Genomic DNA, 16,941 nt, shown 5'->3' on the forward strand with positions numbered 1-16,941 from the left:
ACAGAGGGAAGGTGTTATCACCCAAAGTGTCTTAGGTACTCCTAGGGAGCCCTTTTTTGTGTGCATATGTGTTTTGTATAAAATGATGTTTACAAACAAATAGAATGGGGGGATGAGAAAAGAATTCATTCATTATATTTTTGTGTTTGACAAGCCCTTCGGACTTGTGCCTACGTACCAACATAAAAATGAGGGATCAAAACCTCGTAGTTCGTGATACAAATATCAAAGTGAGTGAATTGTTTTTTAACAAAAAATAAGTTTGAAAGGGCATAGAGGCCCAAAAATGGTTTGAATGAGTTAGTTCTTTTTTGGCTTTTTTTGAAAGTTTAAGTCAAGTATAATTAAGTCTATTTACAAGTTTGATTAAGAAAAGGAAGTTTGAAAATTCAATGGCATAAGGCCCAAAGTTTCTATCATTTTGCAAAGTGGTCAATGTAACACCCCAATTAAAATAAGATAATTATTTAATTTAAATTAATATTTTTTTTATTAATTTAATTGAATAATTGGAAGTTTGGATTATTATTACTATTATTTTGGAATAATAATTATTGGGATAATTATTTATTGGAAAATATATATAAGTTGGAATTAAGGAAAAAGTCCCATTTTGGAGTAAAAAGGTTTTTTACGTGAAAAACAGAGAAGCGATCGTGAAAGAGGAAAAGGGCAAAGGCAGAGCAAGAGGAAGAAGGTTGGAGAAGAGAAGAGCTTGAAGCGTGAGATTCGCCGGATTATTCAGGTAAGGGGGGTTTATCATCGGTTAAAGGGTATTATATGATAATATGTACTGGGTAGTGATAACCATTGTTTTATCTCTGATTAGATTGATGTATGATGAAATTGTGAATTAGTGGATGAATGAAATTAGATGATAATTGAAAAGGAATTCGTAGAAATTTAACATCTATGCACATAACAGCCAGTGGATGAATGAAATTAGATGATAATTGAAAGGGAATTCGTAGAAATTTAACATCTATGCACATAACAGCCAAATGACGTTCGCCATTATGCCTTCGGCGTTCACCGTTGGGTTTTTTTTTCAGAATAAGAGCGTTTAACGCTAATGGCGTTCGCCATTAGCCTAATGGCGTTCGCCATATCAGTTTGACAGACAGTTTTTCCAGAATGAGAGCGTTTAACGCTAATGGCGTTCGCCATTAGCCTAATGGCGTTCGCCATATCAGTTTGAAGGACAGATTTCGCGTTTTAAACTCCCAGATGTGATATCGTGGTAATGTTGTTGTTGTCTTGTTGGGTCTTGAGTAGTATAGGCATTAGTAGAGTGTGCTAATACTGTTTTTGATTATGTGGCATGATATGATATGCTTATGTGATAATATACTGATGATGTGTGATGGTATGCATGATGCTGTGAATGTATCAGTTATGTGTGCACTTGTGAATAGACTGTTTTATAGCTTAGAGTGTGAGCATATGTCTATTCTTGAATTGTTGTTGATGATGTAGCATGGCTAGGTGATTAGCATGCATATTGTGGCCTTTATGGTGGTAGCTAATTCCCATTGTGAGGAATTAGTGAGTTAGTCATTATGGATTGTTGTCGATGTTTGCATGCTAGGTGAATTAGCGTGCATAGCATAGCCCTTGAGGGGTGGTAGCTAATTCCCGTGGTGAGGAATTAGTGAGTGAGTCACTAGGTCTCAAATGAGTGGGACTAGTTGGACTTGGTAGCCGTGCCTGGATTTGGACGGTGAGGTGAACTATATGTTCACAAATAGTCGGTACCGCATGCATGGAGTCTCATTGCATAATATGTGTATGGCGTATAATATGAATGGATGTATTCCAATATTATACGTGTGTTTGTGTTGATATTGAGTATGAATATGAGTTGTATTGGTATTGAATATGATATTTGAATTGATGTGCCGTTACTGAATGTGTGATGTGATTAGGGTGAATTAATGTGTTAATTACTTAACATTACATGCTGTTGTATAATACTTATTATATTGATTGAGGAACTCACCCTTACAACTATTTTTCAGGTAACGAGCAGTGAGTTGAATAGAAGCTAGTGCTATGGAGTCTAGTGTAGTCTCCTTAGTGGGTCATGCTCTGGTAGATGTAACATCGGGATGGGACGTTTGACTATGTTTTATTTTAGTTGTTGATCCACTTTACATGTAATGTGGTACATGTTTTGAATGTCGATATTTTGTATCCGCTGCGAATTATGCAAATAAATCTTATTTTGATTAAATAAATGAGCATGACAGGATAGAATTGATGAATGCAGTGAAATGATTGTGTGACACCCTTCGGGGCATAATTACTCTGATTAATATGTTGTTATTTTAATTGAAATATTTTGGGGTATTTAGAAGGGTGTTACATTAGTGGTATCAGAGCATAGTCGGTCGTGTCGAGTCGTAATTATTCTGTTTCCCCTGTACGGGATAGGTGTTGTGTAACCCTATCAGTACTTACTGTTTTAGCTTGTTGGATTAACTCAGAGTAGAGATGGCTGGAAGAGGTAGAGACGATGCTGCGATTGCTGAGGCTCTGGGTAGGCTAGCTGGAGTACTTGGAGGAAATCCGAATGTTGTGGGAATGGGAGTTGCTCGTCAGTTGAGTAAGTTCCAGAAGAACAATCCTCCAATGTTCAAGGGAGCGTACGATCCAGATGGCGCTCAGAAGTGGTTGAAGGAGATAGAGAGGATCTTCAGAGTAACTGAGTGTGCCGATAACCAGAAGGTCAGGTTCGGTACGCATATGCTGTCAGAGGAAGCTGACGATTGGTGGGTTGCTACCCGCACCGAGTTGGAAACTGCTGGGAATGCTGAGATCACTTGGGCTGTGTTCAGAGAGAGATTCCTGAGGAAGTATTTTCCAGAGGATGTTAGAGGAAAGAAAGAGATAGAATTCTTGGAATTGAAGCAGGGCAATCGGTCTGTTACTGAGTATGCTGCTAAGTTCACAGAGCTGTCAAAGTATTATACTCCCTATAGTGAGGCTACTGGGGAATTTTCAAAGTGTGTGAAGTTTGAGAACGGGTTGCGTCCCGAGATCAAGCAGGCTATTGGGTATCAGCGGATGGAGCAGAGTTGTTTATGCTGTTAGCGACTTTGGAGGCTAAAGATAAGCTGGTGATTGGCGATCTAGCGGTGGTGTGTGATTTTCCTGATGTGTTCCCGGAAGAAGTGAATGAATTACCGCCAGAGCGTGAAGTTGAGTTCTCGTTGGATTTGGTACCTGGTACTAGGCCGATATCGATGGCTCCGTACCGTATGTCTGCTGTTGAGTTAACTGAATTGAAGAGTCAGTTGGAAGATCTGTTGGATAAGAAATTTATTCGTCCGAGGGTGTCACCGTGGGGTGCACCGGTGTGGTTGGTTAGAAGAAGTTAGTTTCCTGGTCATGTGATTTCAAGAGGTGGTGTTGCTGTTGATCCTTCTAAGATAGAAGCGGTATCTCAGTGGGAAGCTCCGAAGTCTGTTGCTGAGATTCGAAGTTTCCTTGGTTTGGCTGGTTATTATAGGAAGTTCATTGAGGGATTTTCTAAGTTGGCGTTACCGTTGACAATGTTGACTAGAAAGGGGCAAGCGTTTGTTTGGGACTCAAATGTGAAGAAGGTTTCCAAGAGTTAAAGAGAAGGTTGACTACTGCTCCTATTCTGATATTACCGAGTTCGTCGGAACCATTTGAGGTTTACTGTGATGCTTCACTGTTGGGTTTGGGGGGCGTGTTGATGCAGAATAAGCAGGTTATAGCTTATGCTTCGAGACAACTGAGGGTTCATGAGAGGAACTATCCGACGCACGATTTAGAGTTGGCAGCTGTGGTTTTGTTCTGAAGTTGTGGAGGCATTACTTGTACGGGTCAAGATTCGAGGTTTTCAGTGACCATAAAAGTTTAAAGTATTTGTTTGATCAGAAAGAGCTGAATATGAGACAGAGGAGATGGTTGGAGTTCTGGAGGATTATGACTTTGGTTTGAACTACCATCCGGGTAAAGAAAACGTAGTGGCTGATGCGTTGAGTCGGAAATCATTGAATATGTCTATGTTAATGGTTAAGGAATTGGATTTAATTGAGCAGTTTAGAGACTTGAGTTTGGTGTGTGAGAGTACTCACAATAGTGTTAAATTGGGAATGTTGAAGTTAACGAGTGGTATTCTGGATGAGATTAGAAAGGGTCAGAAATCCGATGTGCTTTTGGTTGATAAGTTGACTCTAGTGAATCAAGGTCAAGGTGGTGAATTCAGAGTTGATGAGAATGGTGTTTTGAGATTTGGTAATCGGGTGTGCGTTCCGGATGTCACAGAACTTAAGAAGAGTATTCTTGAGGAAGGACATCGTAGTGGTTTGAGTATTCATCCTGGAGCTACGAAGATGTATCATGATTTGAAGAAGTTATTTTGGTGGCCGGGAATGAAAAGAGAAATTGCAAGTTTTGTGTATTCTTGTTTGACTTGTCAGAAGTCAAAGATTGAGCATCAAAAGCCGTCTGGGCTAATGCAACCGTTGGCTATTCCAGCGTGGAAGTGGGATAGTATCAGTATGGATTTTGTTTCTGGTTTGCCGAGGACAAGTAAGAATTTTGAAGCTATTTGGGTGGTTGTGGATAGATTGACAAAATCGGCTCATTTCATTCCGATCAGAATGGATTATCCGTTAGAAAGATTAGCCGAGTTGTATATTGAGAAGATTGTAAGTTTGCATGGTATTCCGTCGAGTATTGTTTCGGACAGAGATCCTAGATTTACATCGAAGTTTTGGGAAGGTTTGCAGAAGGCTTTGGGAACTAAGCTGAGATTGAGTTCTGCATATCATCCGCAGACTGATGGTCAGACTGAGAGGACGATTCAGCCACTAGAGGATCTTTTGAGGGCTTGTGTTTTGGAAAAGGGAGGTGCTTGGGATTGTTATTTGCCTTTGATTGAGTTTACCTACAACAATAGTTTTCATTCGAGTATTGGTATGGCACCGTTTGAAGCTTTGTATGGTAGGAGATGTCGGACACCTTTATGTTGGTATGAGTCCGGTGAGAGTGCTGTGGTTGGACCGGAGATTGTTCAACAAACTACGGACAAGATTAAGATGATTCAGGAGAAGATGAGAATTGCTCAGAGTCGACTGAAGAGTTATCATGATAAGAGGAGGAAGGCACTTGAGTTCCAAGAGGGAGATCATGTGTTTCTTCGTGTTACTCCGATAACTGGTGTTGGTCGAGCTTTGAAGTCAAAGAAGTTGACACCTCGATTTATTGGTCCCTATCAGATTTTAGAAAGGATAGGAGAGGTAGCCTATCGTATCGCTTTACCGCCGTCGCTTGCGATTTTGCATGATGTTTTTCATGTGTCTCAGTTGAGGAGATACATTCATGATCCGTCGCATGTAGTCCAAATAGATGATGTACAGGTGAGAGATGACCTGACTGTTGAAACATCACCTATGAGGATCGAGGATCGAGAGTTGAAGCAGTTGCGGGGTAAAGAGATTGCATTGGTGAAGGTAGCTTGGGGAGGACCAGCAGGTGGCAATGTGACCTGGGAACTTGAGAGTCAGATGAAGGAGTCTTATCCGGAGTTGTTCGCTTGAGGTATGTTTTCGAGGACGAAAACTCTTTTAGTGGGGGAGAGTTGTAACACCCCAATTAAAATAAGATAATTATTTAATTTAAATAATATATTTTTTTTATTAATTTAATTGAATAATTGGAAGTTTGGATTATTATTACTATTATTTTGGAATAATAATTATTGGGATAATTATTTATTGGAAAATATATATAAGTTGGAATTAAGGAAAAAGTCCCATTTTGGAGTAAAAAGGTTTTTACGTGAAAAACAGAGAAGCGATCGTGAAAGAGGAAAAGGGCAAAGGCAGAGCAAGAGGAAGAAGGTTGGAGAAGAGAAGAGCTTGAAGCGTGAGATTCGCCGGATTATTCAGGTAAGGGGGGTTTATCATCGGTTAAAGGGTATTATATGATAATATGTACTGGGTAGTGATAACCATTGTTTTATCTCTGATTAGATTGATGTATGATGAAATTGTGAATTAGTGGATGAATGAAATTAGATGATAATTGAAAAGGAATTCGTAGAAATTTAACATCTATGCACATAACAGCCAGTGGATGAATGAAATTAGATGATAATTGAAAGGGAATTCGTAGAAATTTAACATCTATGCACATAACAGCCAAATGACGTTCGCCATTATGCCTTCGGCGTTCACCGTTTGGGTTTTTTTTCAGAATAAGAGCGTTTAACGCTAATGGCGTTCGCCATTAGCCTAATGACGTTCGCCATATCAGTTTGACAGACAGTTTTTCCAGAATGAGAGCGTTTAACGCTAATGGCGTTCGCCATTAGCCTAATGGCGTTCGCCATATCAGTTTGAAGGACAGATTTCGCGTTTTAAACTCCCAGATGTGATATCGTGGTAATGTTGTTGTTGTCTTGTTGGGTCTTGAGTAGTATAGGCATTAGTAGAGTGTGCTAATACTGTTTTTGATTATGTGGCATGATATGATATGCTTATGTGATAATATACTGATGATGTGTGATGGTATGCATGATGCTGTGAATGTATCAGTTATGTGTGCACTTGTGAATAGACTGTTTTATAGCTTAGAGTGTGAGCATATGTCTATTCTTGAATTGTTGTTGATGATGTAGCATGGCTAGGTGATTAACATGCATATTGTGGCCTTTATGGTGGTAGCTAATTCCCATTGTGAGGAATTAGTGAGTTAGTCATTATGGATTGTTGTCGATGTTTGCATGCTAGGTGAATTAGCGTGCATAGCATAGCCCTTGAGGGGTGGTAGCTAATTCCCGTGGTGAGGAATTAGTGAGTGAGTCACTAGGTCTCAAATGAGTGGGACTAGTTGGACTTGGTAGCCGTGCCTGGATTTGGACGGTGAGGTGAACTATATGTTCACAAATAGTCGGTACCGCATGCATGGAGTCTCATTGCATAATATGTGTATGGCGTATAATATGAATGGATGTATTCCAATATTATACGTGTGTTTGTGTTGATATTGAGTATGCATATGAGTTGTATTGGTATTGAATATGATATTTGAATTGATGTGCCGTTACTGAATGTGTGATGTGATTAGGGTGAATTAATGTGTTAATTACTTAACATTACATGCTGTTGTATAATACTTATTATATTGATTGAGGAACTCACCCTTACAACTATTTTTCAGGTAACGAGCAGTGAGTTGAATAGAAGCTAGTGCTATGGAGTCTAGTGTAGTCTCCTTAGTGGGTCATGCTCTGGTAGATGTAACATCGGGATGGGACGTTTGACTATGTTTTATTTTAGTTGTTGATCCACTTTACATGTAATGTGGTACATGTTTTGAATGTCGATATTTTGTATCCGCTGCGAATTATGCAAATAAATCTTATTTTGATTAAATAAATGAGCATGACAGGATAGAATTGATGAATGCAGTGAAATGATTGTGTGACACCCTTCGGGGCATAATTACTCTGATTAATATGTTGTTATTTTAATTGAAATATTTTGGGGTATTTAGAAGGGTGTTACAGTCAAAGTTTAGAACAAAACTAGTTCAATCAATGAAGATTTTAAAAAGGAGGGACAGATTTTGAAATTTAAGAAATGGGGAGAAGATGAAGAGACTAATCCTATTCACAAAATTAAAAGTTAAGGGTTGAAAAGATCTGACCAATGGGTAGCAATCAATAGACAAGAATGTCAATAGAAACCCAAATTCCCTTGTACATTTAGAATCAAGCAACACACAAATGCACAATTATATTATCTTGAAGAGCAAGGCATCAAATAAAGATAGCCACATCCAAGCTTAGCCACTCCATCATCTTACTCAAATTAGCCCATGTAACAGATGAATTCAACAAGTCACAGGTTCAAAATAACAGCTTCACAATGATCATGTTGCAGATGAACTCAAAGGGATCTTGAATGATGTATCAGATGAAGTTTCAGATTTCAAGCACTTGGTTACATAAAGATTGGCATTGGCCAAGTCCTTTAGCATAGGAATGTTGCCTAAATTCTAAGTCCATTTGTCCAAGATCAAGTCAACAGTCCACACAAAAGTTTTTTAGGATTTTTGTTCTTATTATGTACATTAATGGTCAAAGACCACATCAACAAACAAAGTATACACAAAATGAAATATATCACACAATATGGTCCAAGTGGACAAAATGAAAATTACATTAGCATAAACAATTAGAATGGTATGAATAATGGAAAATGAATAAAGACTAAAATTAAATGACATTAAAGTAAATTGATTGAAATTAAAAGTTAGTTGTTAATGAGTTAGAAGTTAGTATTGTTTTGCTTTTGCTTTTCATTTTTAAGTCATTCTTTGGAGAACACTCAACCCACTTATCACAAGCATGGATCCTTGAGCCAAGACATCTTTCAAAGAAAGGAAAAAAGGCCAAGTTTCCACACAATACCATGAAATAAGGGAGACTTACAATCTCACTAACTAGAATGTTATGCCTTTCGTGTCACAAATTTAGCGCTATGTTAAGCAATCGTAATTGGACTTATGTAGAAGTCACAACTGAGGTCGGGCAATAGAATTTGGGTGTTAAAGCATGTTAGAGACATAGTATAATAGACTATGCTCATGAAACATACCACACAAAAAGAATATGCAAAAGAGGTGACCTAATCTCATCCATATTTATGTTGATTTTTTCATCAACTAGCCTTAGGATTTTGAGATATCATAGGTCAAATGAGATGAATGCATAAAGAATGGGAATGAGATGAAGAGGGAGGGGAATGGATCAAACTCAAATTGGTCAAAGGAGGACTTTTACCAAATTAATATCATCCATTCATTTTGGGAGATGGAATGTACATTCCATCAATCCCCTAAATCCAATGATATTAACTTGACAAAGTCAAATCAACCTTGACCAATGCCCAACAACAAGAGTCAAACTCAAACAAATCATCACAATTGGTCAACAAAATTAATTGGCATTTATTCAAATTAAAAAGACTAAAATAATACATTTAAATTAAATATGGTTTGTCAAATTCATAAAACCTCATTAGAACGCCAAAGAAATGGCCATGAGATTTATTATAGGTCAAACAACGTCAAAGGACCTTGGAGAATTTTTTTAGAATTTTTAAAGACTTAAAAGTATTTTTAAACAATTAAAAACAAATATAAAATCAATTAAATCATGAAAAATATTAATAATGATCCAAAAAATAATTTTAATTCAAAATATGAAAGAGGAAATTATTTGAAAATGTTTGGTGAAACTCTCATATTTTTTAGATCAATATTAAAATTAATATGAATTAATGAAAATAAAAGGATTAAAATGAAAATCAGAAAATAGCAAAAAACGTGGACCACTTGATCTCCCTCATTAATTGAGGTGGCAGATCAAGTGGTCATCAGCGTGCGTTCCACAATGGACACTAGTCAACACACTGCAGGGATGGTATTTAAAACCAACGCAAGAGATTAAAAGGTTTTGCAAGGATCCTATGGTTTGAGAGGTGCCAACACACAGTCGGAGTTGTAGCTCTGGTCTTCTTCTCCGGTGGACCTCACCGAACTGGTCCACCTTCAACCATCACCAACATAAAAAAGGAGGACATGATCTGAAAGAAAAAATGGCGTAGAGCATGAATCTGGCCCCAATTTTAACTAACTCCTCATATATAGAAAGATATGAGGAGTTGAATTTTGAGGTGTGTCAACTGAGTTGCTTCGATTTGACCTCTAAGCAACTCAATATTCTTGCCTACATTGGTAGGACTTCAGACAACCAAAGATCCAAGAGAATTGAGTAGAATTGAGTGAGAATCAAAGAGATGAAATTTTCTGAAAATTACCTTCAATGCTATGCAATTCTTGATGTTGCTTGCTTCAAACATGATCTGATCACACTTGAGAAGCTAATAGGAAGTGATTGAAGAGGTTGCAAGGTTGTGGATCATGGAGTTCTTGAATCTCCAACAGTTAAGATTCAAACTCAAATTTCAAATTGAAATTTCTCAGGTTTTCCTTTAGAATGAGAGGGTTTTAATGAAGGGCAAAGCTGGCGCGCAAAGTGTGATTCAAATGAGCTCATAAGCCTTCTATTTATAGCCAAAGGGAATGATTTGCACACTTCAAAATCTATCTAAAATTGGCAATGTGGATGGCATGAGTGCATGGGCATGTACAGGCCCATGATGCAATGCATTAAGGTCCAAAAATGATTCAAATTGAAGTCTGAATGAAGCTTGAATGGCAAGGCATTGGGAACTGAAGTTTGTACAATTGATTCTTTCCAATGATGCATCCCTGTTAAAGCCATATGCAAACCTAGCAATCTTTGTCCAAAATACATGAACTTGGGTTCTTTCGAAAGCTTGGATCAAGGGGAACAAGTTTGATGTTGAACAATTTTTCATTTGGAGCTTGGAACATGGAGAATTTTGAGGTAGAAGTTTGGAAATTTCAACATGTTGAAAAAGTTTCTAAGTGTCAAGCCATATATCTCAATATTCCACCTTGCTTAACATTTTATGTGAGCTTCAAATGAGAAGTGTCTTTATCAAAGTTGTCACTCTTTAAAATACCTTCAAAATGGTCACAAATTTCATGTCATTTTGATTTAGAATGATACAGCTATGCATTTTTGAAGCTTGGAAAAATCACTTGTTCAATGGTATAGGTAAAAAATGACCTATAATGTATCCTCATATCACATGCTCATAAAAGTTGAATTTACTTTCACTCCAAACATCAAAGTTGAAGTAGACATCTTGAATTTGATTTTGCAACTTGGAAATATTTCATCTCATAAAAGTTGAGCAAGTTATGGCCTTGGGAAGTTGACTTTCAAATTAGGGTTTAGACAAAATGACCTATAATGTTTCCACATAGAAAATAATTTTCCAAGAAAAAATAGCTCTAGGTCTCAACATGAAAGTTGTTTGGAATATCATTTAGAGTAACTTTCATCTTGGAAGAATTTTCATATGGTGAAAATTGTAGGAGATAGGATCTAGGGAGACCCAGTTTTGATCAAATGAATTCATCTGGCCAACCACCATCAACCAACTTGCTAACCTTCAATTCCTTGGACCTTCTTGGTTCATGGTAGATCATATATGCATAAGATGGTGAATTTTGAAGTGTCCCTTGACAAATTTGATCAATTGGTGAGATAGCTTGTTGGAGAAATTACTCAAGATAGCCAGATGAATTAGGGTTTCCAAGGCAAATCACCCTCAAACTCTTGAAGAAAACTTGATCAATATAACATGTGGAAATCATTGGGACTCATATATGATTCTCATAACCATTCTTGTATCAATTAAAGGTTGTGCTCTTTGTCATGAGGGTCTCAAACCCTAGATATGAACTTAATAAATCAATGATGATCATGCCTTACCTACAAAAGAGTTAGGCAAATGCAAAGACATATTTTTGGTATTTTGATTAGTAAAATAATAATATACAAGTATGATATATTCACATAGTGCTTGGTGATCTCTCCCAAAACAAACCCAATGAAAGAGGGGTAAGGAGGATGCCAATGTATGATCCCAATGCTAATGCTTATGATGAAATTGCATGAGGGATCTTAGGGTCAAAATTGGGGTCTTACACTCATACGCAACAAAGCGTAGCCCGACTGATGAGATGATGAGTACCTCAGACAAGGCATTTATACATTCAGGCGGGACCTTCATCGAGCCATCTAGCAAGGCTGAAGTCAAGTCTTTGGGGCTTAACATAAGTTACGCATATTAAGAGTAGTTTATTAGAAATAATATCGCCCAAAGAGACACAAAGTTATTAAAGAGAGAGTCTGATTAGTTTGAGGAATCTAAGTTCCTCATACGCAGTAGTGCATAGCCCAACTGATTATATATTGAGTCCCTGAGGTGAGGCGTTTAACCTTTTAAGCGGAACCTATATTGAGCCCTCTAGGAAGTCTGAAGTCCAGTCTTTGGGGCTTGACATATGTCGTGCCTCTTGGGTGTGACTCATTTGAAATGATATTGCCTAAAGAGACATGGAGTCCCTCAGGAGAGTATATTTTGGTTGGTTTAGCATAGCCCCGGAGGACGGCAAGGATCCTTATATGAAGGTCTAGCTATGGGTATTTCCTCGAGGGACGGAAGGGATCTTTGCTACGAAACCCAACACAATGTATATCTCCTCGAGAGGCAACAAGGATCTTCATTATAAAGTCCAACATAATGTATATTGCCTTGATGGGTGGAAATGATCTTTTCTATGAAGCCCAACATAATGTATATCGCCTTGAGGGCGACAAGGATCTATGGTATAAAGCCCACTATAATGTATATTGCCTCGAGGGACTACAATGATCTTTGTTATGAAGCCCAACATAATGTATATCATCTTAAGGAGTGGCAAGTATTTTTGCTATGAATGCCACTATAGTGCATATTCCTTGAGGGGCGACAATGATCTTCTCTATGAAGTCCATCATAAAAGACATTTTAAAGAGGGAATATCTCATGAGAAACAAAAAACTTGAATGATTGTTCATAATTACACAGGCATAATGTTTCATGACGAGTTACGAATAATTCTAACTTTAATAATATTGGAGATGAAGGGAGTTCTATGTTCTGGGAAGAAGTGGTACTTCAAGCTCCTGCAACATTTCCATTACGTGAGGGAGTTTACAGTATATGTGATACGATCCTTTCCAGTTAGACTGCAGCTTCCCCTGCTATGTGGGTATGACCACATCCTTTAGCACCATGTCTCCCTCCTGCATCTCCCTCGATTTTACCTTGGATTTGTACCTTCTTGTGGCCTTACGCTCGACAGTGAGCTCTCGAATATGGGAGGCTTCTCATAGTTCGTCGATTAGTTCCTCCGCACTTCGTTTAGACCTATCTCATTTGCTTCTTCATTGAAATGGGTTTGCCGCCATGACGATATCTCGATCTTGATGGGAAACATTATTCTCGCCCCATAAGCCTGTAAAATGGGGTTAGTGGATTGTGGCGTGGATAGGTACAACCATAATATCTCATGGACTAGTTCTTCCCATATACCATTGACGTTGTCATGTTTCTTCTTGAGTCCTTTGAGGGTTACCTTGTTGACTGATTCGACCTGACCATTGGCTTGGGGTGTACTATGGACAAGAAAATTTTTGCACACCCAATTCTTTACAGAAGTCAGTGACCACAGTGTTGGCGAACTAGGTCCCTTTGTTTGAGACAATGGAGACAAGGAGGCCGTATAGACACATTATCCTCTACCAATAAAAATGTCATACTCTTTTTATCATGATCTTACCCATTGCCTTCGCCTCTATCCATTTGGTGAAGTAGTCTACTCCCACAATCAAGAACTTCAATTAATATTGTATCAAAGGGAACGAGCCAAGGATATCCATGCCCCATTGGTAGAATGGCCACTTAGAGGTCATCGATTGGACAAGCTCTATTGGGGCGTGGTAAAGGTTAGCATGCCTCTAGAACTTATCACACTTTTTAATGAAGGCGTTGCTATCTTTCATTAGCGTAGGTCAGCAATACCCTGCTCTTAATATCGTGTGAGCGAAAAAATTTCCGCCAATGTGGCAGTTGTAGGCTTCCTTATGAAATTCACTGAGTACTAAGGAGATATCGTTTTCTCCCAAGAATCTCATCATGAGATCAACTTTTCCCATTCTATAGAGGTTACTTAAGAGTAGAGTGTACTTGATAGCTTTTCTTTTATCTTACTAAATTCTCCCTCACCCGACACGACTTTGCTCGACTGTAGATAATACAGTATATGAGACATCCAATTTGACTCGGATGAGTTCCAAGGAGTATGTTTTATCTGCGTCAATGCTAGGGGAGGAGAGGGTTTCCTGTATGACAATCATATTAAACCCCGCGACCTTCGAGGTGGCTAGTTTGAACAAGAGATTTGCCCTGAAGTTTTATTCTTAGGGGGTATGTTCTACTTTAAAAGAGAGGAAACACGAGGATAAATTTCGTACCTTCTATAGATATTTTATCAGTTGGGGCTCTCTAGCCTGATAGTGTCCCGAGACCTGGTTGGCTTCTAGCTGAGAGTCACTTTGGCTTTTAATTTAGCAACTTCCATTTCTAAAGAAAGGATCATACAGGAGATGAAAGCCTCATACTCGTATTGATTATTATTGGCGGTGAACTCGAAATTCAACACATACTTAATAACTATGTCACATGGTCCATCGAGCACTATCACTACACCGCTTCCTTTTATGTTGGAGGCATTATCCACATATAACACCCACTGATAAGGGGGATCTTCGTAGATGGGTGAGGTGAGTTTGGCTACAAAGTCAGTCAGAGCTTGAGATTTGATGCTCCTTATTGGAATGTACTTGATGTCGTATTCTGAGATCTCTAATGACCATGATATTATCCTCCTGTCCAAGTCATGATTCTTCAGTACTTAATGGATGGGGTAGTTGGTTTTTAACAGGATGGTATGCCCCTGGAAGTATGGCCTGGGCTATCTTGGCCCAGCAACAATGACTAATGTCAGTTTCTCAATCTTCTGGTAGCACGTCTCATCGCCCTTGAACACTTGGCTTACGAAATACATAAGTATTGATGCCTTGTCTATTTCCTGGACAAGGACTAAGCTCGTCGCTCGCTCGGTGATAGAAAGGTAGAGGAATAAATGTGAGTCCTCTTTGGGTGAGTGAGGATTGAGGGTGATGCGAGGAATTCTTTGACCTTAGAGAAATCTTCCTCACATTCATCGGTCCATTCTAACTTCTCCTTCTTCCTCAGGGCAGCGAAGAAAAGGAAAACTTTGTCGCCTATGTAGGAGAGGAAGTTAGACAGGGCGACGAGGCGTTTCGTGAGTTGTTTCACTTCTTTCACGTTAGTGGGGATCCTCATATCAATGACTTCCTAACACTTATACAAATTGGCTTAAATTCCTCTTCTATTCATCATAAAACTAAGAAATTTCCCCATCTAAACACTGAAAGATAAATTTGTGGGGTTTTGGCACATTTCATACCTCTTTACTAATTGCAGGATGTATTCGAGGTCGTCGGTGTGGCTATGGCCCTCAATCATTTTGAAAATTATGTCGTCAACATATACCTTTAGATTTCGCCCAATTTGATGGGCGAAAGTTGCGTCCATGAGTTGCTAGTAGGTGGCGCCAACGTTCTTGAGGCCGAATGGCATGACATTGCAGTGGTAGTTGTCGTAGTTCGACATGAAGGAGATTTTAGGCGCATCCAGGGGATCCGTCTGGATCTGGTTGTATCTCGAGTAGGCATCCATGAAACTTAAGATACGATAGCTCGACGAAACTTTGATTAGATGATAAATGTCCGATAACGAGTATGGATCCTTAGGGCATGCAGCGTTTAGATCTATAACGTCCATGCACATGTACCATTTGTTGTTTCCCTTTCTTACCAGGACTACGTTAGCCAGCCAGGTAAGGTTGTAACACGGTGGGAGAACTGACTTTAGTTAAATGTTGCGGATAGCAAGAGTCGCCACCGACTTTTATTTTATCCAAAAGGAAAGGACATAAAAGAACAGGAAAGACCTTAAAAAGATTTTGAGTTCGGGGGGTAGATTATACAAAGGGAAGGTATTAGCACCCTTTATATCCATGGTTATCCATGGGCTCTTAGTTACTTAGCTCACTTTGTTTGTTTGTAAGAGTGTAGTGTGTGATTAGAAAAATTTCTTTAAGTACTTTGTAATGACCCTCGTATGGGTGTATACAAAGCCTAGTTTAGAAATTGTGAGGTGTAAAAGTAATTTTGAAAAGTGTGAGCAAGTAACTATGAGATACCTACCCTAGATTAAGTCTTTCGTGTTCTCGTATATTCTTTCAATGGTAAGACTGTCCCTATTATTAAGGAATAGGTAGTCATTACCTTGGATGTGTTTAAGGGACGGGCGTAGGGTCATCGTATGGTCAATGAAGGCAACATAAGGGGTGTCTTTAGCAACTCGTAGGGACTATCATCATATTTACCGAAGGGACAAGATCATTATATCGTAGGCAACCTCGTAGGGACTTGATCTTTTAAGTTTATAGGGACTTGATGATGTTTCTGTTTGAAGGGACTTTGCTTAAGACACCCCTATTTTCGAGGGACTTGACCATTTAAAGAAGGCAACCAAGAGGAATACCCTAGGAAGTACAGATGGCGATCAAAGATCGACCTACGTGTGTGAGTGTTATTTTTCAGATATTTGTCTTGAATTTAATTTTCTAAGTTCAATTATTTACAGTTATTTTTTTGCACTCCCTAAATTACTAACCACGCAATAAATATTTACAAAAATAAAAGCAAGAAAAATAAATTCCTAAACTATTACATGGCTATGGGACAGATACATAATAATCAGGCGAGAAAGAATAAATTTACAACCTATACATTTGTTCCTAATATTATAAATAAAACAAAATTAAAATAAGGAAAATAATGAAGCAAAAATAGAATAGATAAAAGCAAATAATAATAAATAATAAATAAACAATGGTAATAAAGCAATAATAAAATAACAATAATAATAAAGTGATAATAAAAAGGTTAGAATTTAAAAGAAATTATTTTAGGTTAAACAAGTTAGATTTTTTTTAGAAGTTATCAGAAAAATATGAGTTTAAAATAAATTAGTAATAATAAAAGAATTTAAAATACATTAATGTACAAATTATAAAATAAAAGAGTTATATGAAAAATATTAAGTTAGTTATTTACAAAATAAATAAAGATTATAGAAAATATCAAATTATTAGATTAATAGGTTTATTATTATTATTCAATTAGAAAAATGGTCAATTAGATTTTATTTACAAAATATATAAGGATTTATTATTATAAGTAAGTAATAAAAAAAAGTTATTAAAATAGTTAGTATTTATTATTTATTTACAAAAAATATAAAGGTTATAGAAAAATAT

This window comes from Lathyrus oleraceus, chromosome 3, assembly GCF_024323335.1.
Source record: "Lathyrus oleraceus cultivar Zhongwan6 chromosome 3, CAAS_Psat_ZW6_1.0, whole genome shotgun sequence".
Lineage (NCBI taxonomy): Eukaryota > Viridiplantae > Streptophyta > Magnoliopsida > Fabales > Fabaceae > Lathyrus > Lathyrus oleraceus.